The 14,879-nt window shown below is 40.5% G+C and overlaps 1 protein-coding gene across 5 annotated transcripts in view; it reads left to right on the top strand.

Annotated features, from left to right (window-relative positions):
- Positions 1–14,879, top strand: part of UNC13B (unc-13 homolog B) — a 216,894-nt gene that overhangs the window by 69,519 nt on the left and 132,496 nt on the right. The window lies entirely within an intron of this gene.

Here is a 14,879-nt window from a genome sequence, read left to right on the forward strand (position 1 = left end):
AAGAGATCTTTTGGTTTTGTGTGGCTATAGGTAGGGCAATGGTACTCTTTTTTCTCCATTTGCCTGCTTTTACCCCTGGAGGAATGTTTTCTCCCATTCTGTCCCCATTTATCTGTTATTATCCTTTAAGGCTCAGTTTAAAAGTAACCCCCTCTGGGAAATCTTCATGCTGTTTCCTCCTTCTCCACAGTCTAGCTTAGATCTTTCTCTGCTTCCATAGTACCCTGTACATACATCCATCATATACCCTATCATATATTATAATCTATGTATATTTCTTTGACAAGAAAGCAAAATTTTTAAAGATATAGAATCTTCCATTTGTATTCCTAGTATCTGGCTCAATACCTGATACATAGTATAGTAAGCCTCAGTAAAGTTTGATAAACGATTAACTGAGTGAGGGAACTTGTCATTTCTTCTGAGATTAACTTATCCAGACCACACATTTTACTTCTTGAAATGAGCCGTGCATTGTTGGTATATTGGTATCTTCTCAGCTTCTCTCAGAACAGCTTGAAGAGATACTGAAGGACTGACTTGAAATCAGTTCTCTTTCACTTTTTCAACCTGTGGGGGTGGGTGTGCATATGTTGTGTTTCTTTTGTTTTGCTATAGTGTTTCTGAATCAATGCCAAACTTTTAGCAACTGCAGGTTGATAGTGGTGGTGATAGTGGTAGTAGTTATTGTAGTAATACTAGTAATAATAAGAACCACAGCAGCTAACGTATTTTGAGGTTTTATGGTATGCCAGATGCTGCTGTAAGAGCTAAAATATACTAACTTATTTAATCTTCACAACAACCCTAAGACATAGATTTTACTGTTTTCCTCATTTTTAAGATGAGGAAACTGAGATGGAGTTATTTGCCACAGATCACATAGGTAGTAAGTGGTGAAGTAAATATTCAGATATAGACAATCTGACTCTATAGCCTATGCATTGAACCACTATGTTATACTACTTCATATTGTTTCTGAAAAGGAAAACCTCCATTCATGGTTTATAAATCCACTGGTTGCCTTCCATTCTATTGGCTACTTACTTTCCTGATAAAAGTAAGACCACTGGCAGAGGTCAACACTTTTTCTTTATTTAAGGAAAACCTATTTTTCATATGACTTATTACTTTTGTTTTTGTCATTTAGGAACTAGGATTTATCAAATATTTAGGGTCATGGGAGACCACAAGAATCTGAATTGAAGACCAAGTTGTGAATTAAAGTCTATAGGTCATTTCCAAAACTCATTGTAATGAGCTAATTTTGAGTTTTTAATCTTTTAAATCTTTTTCCAGGACTGCTAATGAGAAGTGAAATAGAACGATTGAGATTTCTCTTGCCATTCCTTCATGGGTCCATTTGATGAAATGCAGTTCAAGTGATTAAAGAGCAAACGCCTAGAGGGCAGGAGGAAATAAGAGACTATAATAATCAGCACCTTTATTAATTCTCTTACATTTTTTATATGTTTACCAGCTAATTTGTTTTTATGTGCATAGACTATTCCTGTCTTTTGACTACTCTCTAATATATATATATGTATTGTTTTTACCATTTTTAAAATAGATCTTTATTGGACTACAATTGCTTCACAATACCGTGTTAGCCTCTGTTGCACAACAAAGTGAATCAGCCATATGCATACACATGTCCCCATATACCCTCCCTCTTGAGCCTCCCTCCCACCCTCCCTATCCCACCTCTCTAGGTGGTCACAAAGCACTGAGCTGATCTCCCTGTGCAATGCAGCTGCTTCCCACTAGTTATCTATTTTACATTTGGTAGTGTATATATGTCAATGCTACTCCCTCACTTCGTCCCAGCTTCTCCTTCCCCACCGTGTCCTCAAGTCCGTTCTCTACGGCTGTGTGTTTATTCCTGTCCTGCCCCTAGGTTCATCAGAACCATTTTTCAAAAAAGATCTTGCTGTGGTTTATGTCAAAGAGTGTTTTTCCTATGTTTTCCTCTAAAAGTTTTATACTGTCTGGTCTTACATTTAAGTCTTCAATCCATCTGGAGTTTATTTTTGTGTATGGTATTAGGGAGTGTTCTAATTTCATTCTTTTACATGTAGCTGTCCAGTTTTCCCAGCACTACTTATTGAAGAGGCTGTCTTTCCTCCATTGTATGTTCTTGCCTCCTTTGTTGTAAATTAGGTGCCCATTATGTGTGTGGGTTTATCTCTGGGCTTTCTATCCTGTTCCATTGATCTGTATTTCTGTTTTTGTGCCAGTACCATACTGTCTTGATTACTGTAGCTTTGTGGTATAGTTTGAAGTCAGGGAGCCTGATTCCTCCAACTCCGTTTTTCTTTCTCAAGATTGCTTTGGCTGTTTGGGGTCTTTTATGTTTCCATACGAACTGTAAGATTTTTTGTTCTAATTCTGGCTGTTGGTAGTTTGATAAGGATTGCATTGAATCTGTAGATTGCTTTGGGTAGTATAGTCATTTTCACAATATTGATTCTTCCAATCAAAGACATGGTATATTTCTCAATCTGTTTATGTCATCTTTGATTTCTTTCATCAGTGTTTTATAGTTTTCTGAGTACAAGTCTTTTGCCTCCTTAGGCAGGTTTATTCCTAGGTATTTTATTCTTTTTGTTGCAGTGGTAAATGGGAGTGTTTCCTTAATTTCTCTTTCTGATTTTTCGTTGTTGGTGTATAGGAATGCCAGAGATTTCTGTGCATTAATTTTGTATCCTGCAACCTTACCAAATCCACTGATTAGTTCTAGTAGTTTTCTGGTGGCATCTTTAGGATTTTCTATGTATAGTATCATGTCATCGACAAATAGTGACAGTTTTACTTCTTCTTTTCCAATTTGTATTCCTTTTATTTCCTTTTCTTCTCTGATTGCTGTGGCCAGGACTTCCAAAACTATGTTGAATAAGAGTGGTGAGAGTGGAAATCCTTGTCTTGTTCCTGATCCTAGTGGAAATGCTTTCAGCTTTTCACCATTGAATATGATGCTTGCTGTGGGTTTGTCATATTTGGCCTTTATTATGTTGAGGTAGGTTCCCGCTATGCCCATTTTCTGGAGAGTTTTTATCATAAATAGGTATTGAATTTTGTCAAAAGATTTTTCTGCATCTGTTGAGATGATCATATGGTTTTTATTCCTTAATTTGTTAATGTGGTGTAACACATTGATTGATTTGCGTATATTGAAGAATCCTTGCATCCCTGGGTTAAATCCCACTTGATCATGGTGTATGATCCTTTTAATGTGCTGTTGGATTCTGTTTGCTAGTATTTTGTTCAGGATTTTTGCATCTATGTTCATCAGTGATATTTGTCTATAATTTTCTTTTTTTGTGATACCTTTTTTCTGGTTTTGGTATCAGGATGATTGTGGCTTTGTAGAATGAATTTGGGAGTGTTTCTCCCTCTGCAGTTTTTTGGAAGAGTTTGAGAAGTACTGATGTTAGCTCTTCTCTAAATGTTTGATAGAATTCACCTGTGAAGCCATCTGGTCCTGGACTTTTGTTTGTTGGAAGAGTTTTAATTACAGTTTCAATTTCATTACTTGTGATAGGTCTGTTTATATTTTCTAATTCTTCCTGGTTCAGTCTTGTAAAATTGTACCTTTCCAAGAATTTGTCCATTTCTTCATGGTTGTCCATTTTATTGGCATACAGTTGTTTGTAGTAGTCTTTTATAATCCGTTGTATTTCTACAGTGTCAGTTGTGATTTCTCCTCTTTCATTTCTAATTTTATTGATTTGCGTCCTCTCCTTTTTTTTCTAGGTGAGTCTGGCTCAGTGTTTATCAATTTTGTTTATCTTCTCAAAGAACCAGCTTTTAGTTTTATTGATCTTTGCTATTGTTTTCTTCGTTTCTGTTTCATTTATTTCTGCTCTGATCTTGATGATTTCTTTCCTTCTACTGACTTTGGGTTTTCTTTGTTCATCTTTCTCTAGTATTTTTTTTTTTTTTTTTTTGGTACATGGGCCTCTCACCGCTGTGGCCTCTCCCGTTGGAGAGCACAGGCTCCGGACGCGCAGGCTCAGTGGCCATGGCTCATGCGCCCAGCTGCTCCGTGGCATGTTGGATCTTCCCGGACTGGGGCACGAACCCATGTCCCCTGCATCGGCAGGCGGACTCTCAACCACTGCGCCACCAGGGAAGCCCTCTCTAGTTGTTTTAAGTGCAGGTTTAGATTGTTTATTTGAGATTTTTTTGTTTCTTGAGGTGAGATTGAATTGCTATAAACTTCCCTCTTAGAACTGCTTTTGCTTGGTCTCATAGGTTTTGAGTCATTGTGTTTTCGTTGTCATTTGTTTCTATGTATTTTTTTAATTTCTTCTTTGATTTCTTCAGTGATCTCTTGGTTATTTAGTAGTGCACTGTTTAGCCTCCATGTATTTGTGTTTTTTTGCAGTTTTTTTTCCTGTAATTGATTTCCAGTCTCATAGCGTTGTGGTCAGATGCTTGATACGATTTCAATTTTCTTAAATTTTCCAAGGCTTGATTTGTGACCCAAGATGTGATCTATCCTGGAGAATGTTCCATATGCATTTGAGAAGAAAGTGTATTCTGACACTTTTGGGTGGAATGTTCTATAAATATCAGTTAGATCTGTCTGGTCTACTGTGTCATTTAAAGCCTGTTTTTCCTTATTTATTTTCTGTTAGGATGATCTGTCCATTGGTGTAAGTGGGGTGTTAAAGTCCCCTACTGTTACTGTTTTACTGTCAATTTCTCCTTTCATGGTTGTTAGCATTTGCCTTATGTATTGATGTGCTCCTATGTTGGGTGCATAAACATTTATAATTGTTATATCTTCTTCTTGGATTGATCCTTTAATCATTATGTAGTGTCCCTCCTTATCTCTTGTAACAGTCTTTATTTTAAAGTCTATTTTATCTGATATGAGAATTGCTTTGCCAGCATTTTTTGATTTCCATTTGCATGGAGTGTCTTTTTCCATCCCGTCACTTTCAGTCTGTATGTTTCCCTAGATCTGAAGTGGGTCTCTTGTAGACAGCATATATATGGGTCTTGTTTTTGTATCCATTCAGCCAGTCTGTGTCTTTTGGTTGGGGCATTTAATCCATTTACATTCAAGGTTATTATTGATATGTATGTTCCTATTACCATTTTCTTAATTGTTTTGGGTTTGTTTTTGTAGTTCTTTTTCTTCTCTTGTGTTTCCTGCTTAGAGAAGTTTCTTTAGCATTTGTTGTAAAGCTGGTTTGGTGGTGCTGAATTCTGTTAGCTTTTGTTTGTGTGAAAAGATTTTGACTTCTCCATCGAATCTGAATGAGATCCTTGCTGGGTAGAGTAATCTTGGTTATAGGTTTTTCCCTTTCATCACTTTAAATGTATCCTGCCACTCCCTTCTGGCCTGCAGAGTTTCCACTGAACAATCAGCTGATAACCTTATGGGGATTCCTTTATATGTTATTTTTTGTTTTTCCCTTGCTGCTTTTAATATTTTTTCTTTGAATTTAATTTTTGTTTGTTTGATTAATATGTGTCTTGGTGTGTTTTTCCTAGGGTTTATCCTGTATGGGACTCTCTGTGCTTCCTGGACTTGGGTGACTATTTCCTTTCCCATGTTAGGGAAGTTTTCCACTATAAGCTCTTCAAATATTTTCTCAGGCCCTTTCTTTTTCTCTTCTTCTTCTGGGACCCCTATAATTCGAATGTTGGTGCGTTTAGTGTTGTCCCAGAGGTCTCTGAGATTGTCTTCAGTTCTTTTCATTCTTTTTTCTTTATTCTGCTCCTTGGCAGTTATTTCCACCATTTTGTCTTCCAGCTTACTTATTTGTTCTTCTGCCTCCGTTATTCTGTTATTGATTCCTTCAAGGGTATTTTTCATTTCAGCTATTGTGTTGTTCATCTCTGTTTGTTTGTTCTTTAGTTCTTCTAGATCTTTGTTAAACATTTCTTGTATTTTCTCAGTCTGTGCTTCCATTCTTTTTCCAAGATTCTGGATCATCTTTACTATCATTACTCTGAATTCTTTTTCAGGTAGATTGCCTATTTCCTCTTCATTTATTTGGTCTTGTAGGTTTTTACCTTGCTCCTTCATCTGTGACATTTTTTTGCTGTCTCTTTTTTTTTTTTAATTTTTTTTTAATGAGCTGGATTGTGTTCCTGTTTTACTGGTTGTTTGGCCTGAGGCTTCCAACACTGGAGTTTGTAGGCTGTTGGGTGGAGCTGGGTCTTGGTGCTGAGATGAGGAACTCTGTGAGACGTCACTCTGATGAATATTTCCTGGGGTCTGAGGTTCTCTGTTAGTCCAGTGGTTCGGACTTGGAGCTCCCACCGCAGGAACTTCTGCCTGACCCTGAGCTGGCAAAAAAAAAAAAAAAGAGAACAATAACAAAGTAAAAAATAAAATTAGACTAGGAAACTAACAGATATGTTAGAAAGAATGTAAAAATAAAAATATAGATGAATCAATAACTGGAAGGTACATCAGTACCACAATAGTAAAAAAGAGGAGGAGGGAAAAGAAAAAAAAACAAGGGTTGTGGGGGAAGGCCTTGGCTGTGGAGGGTGGGGCCTAAGCAAGGGCGAGGTTTGGGTGGGGGGTGGGGCCAATGCTCAGGACTCACAGGGTTGGAAAAGGCCCTGGGGGCTGTGTGGGGTGAGGTTTAGGCTCAAGGAACAGTAGGGGCCCAGGTGTGACCCCCCCCCCCCCCCGCTCTCAGAGGGCAGGGGACCTCACCTGGGAGCCCAGCAGGCTTCCTGGGCTCGAGTGGGTGGGGCAAACGCCCTCCACTCTCGCCATTCCAGTCTGGGGTCTGGGAGGGCTCCTCCTGCCTGCCTCTCCTGATCTTCCCGGCCTCCCTCCTATGCCCAGAAAGACCCACACAGCCTGGAGGGGGCTTGGAGGGCAGGGGATGCCCTGGGAGCTCAGTAGGCTCCCTGGGCCTGATTGGGTGGGGCAGTCGCCCTCCTTTCCTCTTTCGCTCCTCCGGGATGGCCCCTCCCGCCTACCTCTCCTATTCTCCCCTTGGCCTCCTTCCTGTGCCTCCAGGACCCACGTGGCCTGGACGGGGCTTGTGGGGAAGCAGCTTGGGAGCTCAGCAGTCTCCGTGGCCTGAGTGGGCCAGACTCCCTCCCACCTGCCTCTCCTGATCTCCCTGGCCTCAAGGGCACTGATCTTGTCTGGCCTCCACTTCTCCTCTCCCCTTGGTCCCCCTACATCCTACCGGCTCACTCTGGGGTTCCTCCCGTCTCCTTGGGGGTCAGAGTCCCCCACCAGCTGCCAGCAGGCACCATAGTTGTGGGGAGACGCTCTCTAATATATTTTTTTTTGAAAAATTTTAAACTGTAAGTTTAAAAAGGGAAGTGGCATTTACCCTTTACTAGATTCAGTAGTTAACATCTTGCCACTTTTGCTTCTCTTCCTCCCTACCACTCTTTCCCATTTGTCCCCCTATATACATATGTAAAAATACAAATGAGTATTTTCTGAATCATGTGAATATAAGCTTCAGACTTTATGACACATCAGCATGTGTCTCCTAAGAGATAGAACAGTCTATATAACTAAAATACCATTATCAGAATCAGGAAATTTAACATTGCTACAATAATATCTAATATACAGTTCATATTCAGAATTCCACAATTGTCCCCCAAGTATTTTTATAGCTATCCTTCCCCACCAGCGTATGATCTAATCAAGAATCACACATTTTTATTTGGTTGTCCTGAATCTTTAACTCCTTTAATTAAAAAAAAACTTGCCTTTTTAGTCATTTATGACACTGGTTTTTTATTCAATCAGAAAAATATTTTATTCTAATTATAATGTCTACTGCAGATGGCAGTGTACACTAGTACGGGTTTCTGGGAAGCCATTTGGCAATACATACCAAGAGCCTTTAAAAATTCATGACCTTTGATTCAACAGTTGAATTTCTGGAAATTTGTCCTAAATAATCAGGAAACAGACAAGGATTTGTATAGAAAGATGTTCACTGCAAAATTATTTAAATAGCAAAATTTGAAAATGACTTAATAGTTAAACAACAGTAAATGATAACAGTCATAAAATTTGAATATGCTTTGAATAATGTATTGGGGAAATTTTCATGAAACTATGTTAAAAAGTATACAAAACTCTTACCCTCTGTATATGTGTATGTGTATATGTATATACATATGTACATATGTAACTTAAGAGTTTTTGCATACCCCTAAAATTCATATGTTGAAGCTCTAGCCCCCAGTATTTGGAGATAGGGCCTGTGAGGAGATGATAAAGATTAAATGAGATCATAAGAATGAGGCTCTAATCTGATAGGACTGATACCCTTTTAAGAAAAGGAAGAGACAACAGAGCTTTCCGTGTGAGGACATAGCAAGAAGGTGGCCATCTGCAAGCCAGAAAGAGAACTTTCATCAGGAAGCAAATCAGCCGGCACCGTGATCTTGGACTTCCTGGCCTTTAAACTTGTGGGATACAAATTTCTGTTGTTTAAACCACCTAGTCTGTGGTATTTTGTTATGGCAGCTGAGCAGACTAGTACAGATTTTGGTGCTGAGAGGTGGGGTGCTGCTGTAACAAATACCTAAAAATGTTACAGTGGCTTTGGAAGTTTGGGTAATGGGCAAAAAGGCTGGAAGGATTCTGAGGTGCATGCTAGAAAGAGCCAAGGTTGTTATGAAGGGACTCTTGGCAGAAATATGGATATTAAAGGCTGTTCTGGAGAAATGTCATATGGAAATGAGGAACGGTTTATTGGAAACTGGAGGAAAGGTGATCCTTGTTATAAAGTGGCAATTGAACTTGGCTGAATTGTTCGAGTGTTTTGTGAAAGGTAGAGTTTATAAGTGATTAAATTGGGTGTTTAGCAGAGGAGATTTCTAAGCTAAGCATGAAGGTGCGGCTTGGGTCTTCCTTACTGCTTGTAATAAAATGCAAGAGTAGAGGGTTGAATTGAAGAAGGAATTGTTAAGTAAGAAGGAACCAGAACTTGGAGATTTGGAAATTCTTAGCCTATCCTTAGCCTATATATTGTGAAAAATGAGAAATCTTGTTCTGAAGAAAACACTAAAGAGATCATGGGTGTGACTCATGGACTAAACCAGCCATCAGCAGAAGCCAGGAATAGAGATGGAATTATACCAGCAGAGACATTGCCAGTTTCAACTAAAGGGGACAGAGAAAGAGGAATGGAATGAAGGAAGGCTGTTGGATGTCTTGGATTCTACAAGACTAGATCATAGAGTTATTTGACTGTAAACGTGTGCTATTCTTTTTTTTTTTTAAATGGTTTGCTGTTTTTTTGTTTAATTTATTTATTTTTGTTTTATTTTATTTTTGGTTGCGTTGGATCTTCATTGCTGAGCGTGGGCTTTCTCTAGTTGTAGGGAGCGGGGGCTACTCTTTGTTGCGGTGCGTGGGCTTCTCATGGCAGTGGCTTCTCTTGTTGCAGAGCACGGGCTCTAGGCACGCAGCCTCAGTAGTTGTGGCACACGGGCTCAGCAGTTGTGACCCACGGGCTCTAGAGCGCAGGCTCAGTAGTTGTGGCACACGGGCTTAGTTGCTCCGTGGCACGTGGGATCTTCCCGGACCAGGGTTCGAACCCCTGTCGCCTGCATTGGCAGGTGGATTCTTAACCACTGCGCCACCAGGGAAGCCCACGTGTGCTATTCTTGAGGAAAGGCAAGAGTGACCCGGAAGGTGATTTGGAGAATATCAGGGCTGCCAGTCTTAGCACAGGCCCAAGGGACAGAGATGTTTCCTTTTGTTTCAGAGGGTGGCCACCACAGAGAGCTATGGGGCGAGGGCCACTCTGAAGAGCTGAGTGAGTGACAGTGCCACCCCAGTGGAAGGTGTGTCATTGAACAGAAGAGAATTATTCTCTAGCCTTAAGATCTAATGGAATTTGCCTTGCTAGGTTTTGGACTTGCTTGGGACCTGTCACTTCTTCTTTCCTATTTCTCCCTTGTGGAGTAGGATTATCTTTCTGTCCCACCATTGTATTTTGGAAGCACACGTTTGGTTTCACAGGTTCACAGCTGGAGAGGAATTTTGCCTCAGGATGAATCATAACTGGATTCTTACTCATATATAATTTAGTTGATATCTAAATGAGTTTTTGTACTTTAGAGTTGATGCTGGAATGAGTTAAGACTTCCGGGGCTGATGGAATAGAATGAATGTATTTTGCATGTTATAAGGATATGAATTTTGGGGGGCCAGAGGCAGAATGCTAGGGCTGAATTGTGTCCCCCTAAAATTCATATGTTGAAACCCTAACTCCCAGTGTGATTGTATTTGGAGATAGAGCCTGTGAAGAGGAGTTGTAGGTTAAATGAAGTCATAAGGGTTGAGCCCTAATCTGATAAGGCTGGTGCCCTCTTAAAAAGAGGAAGAAACAACAATGCTCTCTCTGCCATGTGAGGATACAGCGAGAAGGTAGCCATTTGCAAGCTAGGAAGAGCGTTCTCACTGAACTCTGCTAGAACCTTGATCTTTGGCTTTTTGGCCTCCAGAGACAACATTAATTTCTGTTGTTTAAGCCACCTAGTCTATGGTATTTTGTTGTGGCAGTCCGAGCAGACTAATATACTTATTGTAAATTATGTATACAATTATCTATACAATCTAGGAGAATACCTAGAAAGAGAAGCACTAAAATGCTAACCAAATTTGTCTCTGATATGTGGGATTATGACTTTTTAAACCCCTTTTTTGCATTTCTTATATTTTCTAAATATTTAACAATGTACTACTTTTAATAGTTAAAGGTTATTAAGAAAAGTAATGGAATAGTTGAATCCTTGTTCTAGATGTGGGTTTGCTGCTGTCTCTCTGAGAGACTTTGGAAGTCTTTCCATTGTCTATTTCAATTTCCTGATGTGTAAAATGGGAGAGTTGGTCTAAATGATCTCTAGGACTCTTTTAGCTGTAATATCATGGGACCCTATAACTTCCTAGTCCTGAGATTTCTTCATGTGGGTGGTCCCTCCACTATCTTCTCCGCTAGGGTCAGTTCTCTGCATTCACTTGTGACATGTCTTCAAAATATTTTCAGAAATCACTGGGCTACTGCTCTAAAGAAACTCTTACTCTTATCTTTGATATGAAAGTTTCTTTGGTCCCAATTACATCTTAAAAATGATGAGATTCTTTAAAAGTATTGGGGTGAACTATATGCTTCTTCCCAATGTTTTCTTTGGGGCCAAACCTTTCTGATGGTGAATTTAACATTCAGTAAAAACACTTCGCATTCACTTTTATTTCAGGATATTTTAGTCTCCTTTGGTAACTGTAATATATGTAGATATGTCATAGGGTGATATTACATTATGTCCACATGGTTTTTTTATCCCCTGTGTTATTGCTAGTTCTTGTTCCCATTACTTCAGGGAAAGATATGGAAGGCAAGAGCTGAAGAAATGGTCTTCGGGGCTTTAGTAACTGAAAGCCTAGGACTTGAGGGGAATGTTCAAAATGTTTTGAATAACTATTATGGGAGGAAGCAGAGATTCACCATAATCTCCCTATTCCTGAGTAAGAGAAGCCTTCCTTGACTTGAGTGAGAGGAGAGAAGGTTGACCAGAGTAGACACATTGGGACCTTGTGTCTACTTTCTGGGTGGTACTAGTGAACAGTAGGACTCCAAAGAGGGAATGGCTGGATGCTATCTCTAGGCCAATGGGTCTCTATTGAGATTCCCATGCTCTAACAAGTCGCACATGCTGCAGAATGAGTCCTGGGCTCTCTAGAAGTAGCAAGTGAGACTCTGGTTCTAATGAAGCCACTTGGGCAGGATTAAGAGAGGTCTCAGGTGTTTTCTGTGTACTAAAGACCAAGGACTAGAGGCCATCTGGGATGTTTCAGTGAATGATATTACACAAAGACATACCTATGCCATGAGCAGTCACTTCACTGCAATGTTTTATTCTCACACCAAGTCAGTATTTGGAGCAGTCTTCATGGATAGGTAAGACATACATTGAGATTCTGAAGATGTTTCTGTTTTCTAAGAACAGTAACATCAGTCCTCCTAGGAGAGGTCTTGAGCCTCTCTTTTTGGTTGTTGCTGCCTGTCTGGTTGATACTGCTTGATTCTTCCTGTCCTCTCTTGGGTAGGTGAATGCTTGTTCTCTCATTGAGGTACATTTGTGACTCTCCAGAAGTTACCTCAGAGTACTCTTCAGGGTCCAGTTCCTGGATGTGAGAGATTGCTCTGGTTCAGCCTCTTTGATCCACTATTGACTTCTTCCACCAATAGATGTACTTAGTTTTGCTGCTGCTGGTATCCTATCACATAGAGGCTTTTTTTTGTTTGTTTTTTCAGAGGACAGGCTTTAGGCGCATGGGCTTCAGTAGTTGCAGCATGCTGGCTCATAGTTGTGGCTCGCGGGCTCTAGAGCATAGGCTCAGTAATTGTGGCGCATGGGCTCAGTTGCTCCGCGGCACGTGGGATCTTCCCGGACCAGGGCTTGAACCCGTGTCCCCTGCATTGGCAGGCGGATTCTTAACCACTGCACCACCAGGAAAGCCCATAGAGGCTTTTTAAATGGGGGGAATATCAAGACAGCTTAGGCCCAACCACATTCCACAAAATTTATTTGACTCCTGAGGAGCTCACTTATTCTTGCTCTGAGAAACAAAGGCAATTTCATTCTGTTCTCTATATCCCAGCTCTGCTTCGTCTATCCAGTCCTCTTTTTGTCTACTTAGGTAGGTACAGGGTTCAGATCAGCAATTCTTCCACGCAAGTAGACCTCCAGCCTGTCTGGCTCCCATTCTTGCAAGCAACCCCAGTCTTTGTGAGTCTTGGAACTTCTCCTCACTTGGAATCAGAGAGGAGAAACAGGAGAAGGGACTGTGTAACCTCTCTTCACCAACAACTGCTCTCCCAAAAGGTTGTTTATTCCCACATCAACATAAACATTCTGCTGGACAGCTGACAAGGATCCAGTTAAATTGCCTTTCAAAATTTCCTAAAATTTGGATTTGTCTGATTGTTTCTTCATAATTAGTTCTGGTTACTGCAGAGCTGATATCAGTTTGTCCCTTTATTTGTGATGCTTATGTTAATTATTAGTTCAGATCTCTCCAGTGTTAAGGTATTTTTTCCCCTTTGTAATTAATAAGTAAACTGTTGGGGTTAGGTGGGTAATACTTTGAGACTGTGTGTGTATAACCTATTTTCTCATAGCCTTTCATCCATTAATTTTAGAATCTATTATGATTATGGCCTAAATTTATTATTATTCAGTACATTGCTTGTCACAAAATGATGGTTTTCTATCATGCCTTTACATCGAGTAGCGGTCAGTCTTTTTTTCTGTTTCTGGGTTCAAAACCCTCAACCATTTTTAAATTAATTTTTATTGGAGTATAGTTGCTTTACAGCTGTCAATCTTCTGTAAAGAGCTTTCCCTCCTCTCCTCTCCTCCTTTTTTTTTTTTTTTTTTTTTTTTTTTTTGCGGTAGGCGGGCTTCTCACTGCTGTGGCCTCTCCCATTGCGGAGCACAGGCTCCGGACGCACAGGCTCAGCGGCCATGGCTCACGGGCCCAGCCGCTCCGCGGCATGTGGGATGTTCCCGGACCGGGGCACAAACCCATGTCCCCTGCATCGGCAGGCGGACTCTCAACCACCGCGCCACCAGGGAAGCCCCTCTCCTCCTTTTTTATGATCACTATGGACTCATGAATTCTTTTTTTAACTCAATGTTTTATAATCCAGTTCTGTCATTCTCTTTGATGCTCAAATTGTCCCAAATTTGGCCTATGGGAGTCCCTTTAAAATCAGATCCTGTGTTCTTTGATGTGACCCCGTCATTTTTTTGACCATTTTCTTCCGTTCCTGGTATAAGATGTTCCAGGCTCATCTTCTCTGCCTCAGTTCTAGAATAAGGCATTTCTCCAATGAACCCTGGCTCCTTTTAGTGGGGGACAGTATTTAGAAATCAAGGTATTCAAACTTCAGTCTTCAGTAAGGATATTTATACCTATGTCTTGTCAAGGAATGCAGCAGCACACTGTGTTGCCACACCAAATAGTCTTATGACTACTAAGTTCTACAACTTTCTGCTATATTCAATTTTTATACGTCTGCTTTGCCCACCCACTGTATTATCAGTGACAGTATCACTGGCTGCAATTGAGAAATGAATCAAAAGTGAATCAGGGGCTTCCCTGGTGGCTCAGTGGTTGAGAGTCCGCCTGCCGGTGCGGGGACACGGGTTCGTGCCCTGGTCCGGGAAGATCCCACATGCCGTGGAGCGGCTAGGCCCGTGAGCTATGGCCACTGAGCCTGCGCGTCCGGAGCCTGTGCTCCGCAACGGGAGAGGCCACACAGGGAGAGGCCCGCGTACTGCGGGAGAGGCCACAACAGGGAGAGACCCGCGTACCACAAAAACAACAAAAAAAAGTGAATCAGCATCTGGCAGGGACTTGATGAGATGAGTACTCACATATTCTGCCAGGGTGTGTAAATTAGCACAACCTTTCTAACTCAGTAATTTCACTTCTAGGAACTATTCAGGGAAAATAACTTGAGATGCAAAGGGACATTTATGTATAGGTTTTAATTATAATGGAGAAAAATTGCAAAATTAATGGAGGAATGGGTAATTGTGGCATTTCCATATAATGGAATAATATGTTTTAAAGTAATTTTTTAAGATACAGAAAACAATTATGTGAATAAGTTTTTAAAAATGAGTAACCTAAACTGATTAAGTAGTAGGATCCCAATTATCTAAAAAATAAATTATATACTCATAAGCATAGGAACAAAACCTAGGAAATATTTTTTTTTTTTTTTTTTTTTTTGCGGTACGCGGGCCTCTCACTGTTGTGGTCTCTCCCGTTGCGGAGCACAGGCTCCGGACGCGCAGGCTCAGCGGCCATGGCTCACGGGCCTAGCCGCTCCGCAGTATGT

The sequence above is a fragment of the Monodon monoceros genome, unplaced genomic scaffold (genome assembly GCF_005190385.1).
Source record: "Monodon monoceros isolate NGI ecotype Baffin Bay Population unplaced genomic scaffold, NGI_Narwhal_1 Super_Scaffold_5, whole genome shotgun sequence".
In the NCBI taxonomy this organism is placed as follows: Eukaryota; Metazoa; Chordata; class Mammalia; order Artiodactyla; family Monodontidae; genus Monodon; species Monodon monoceros.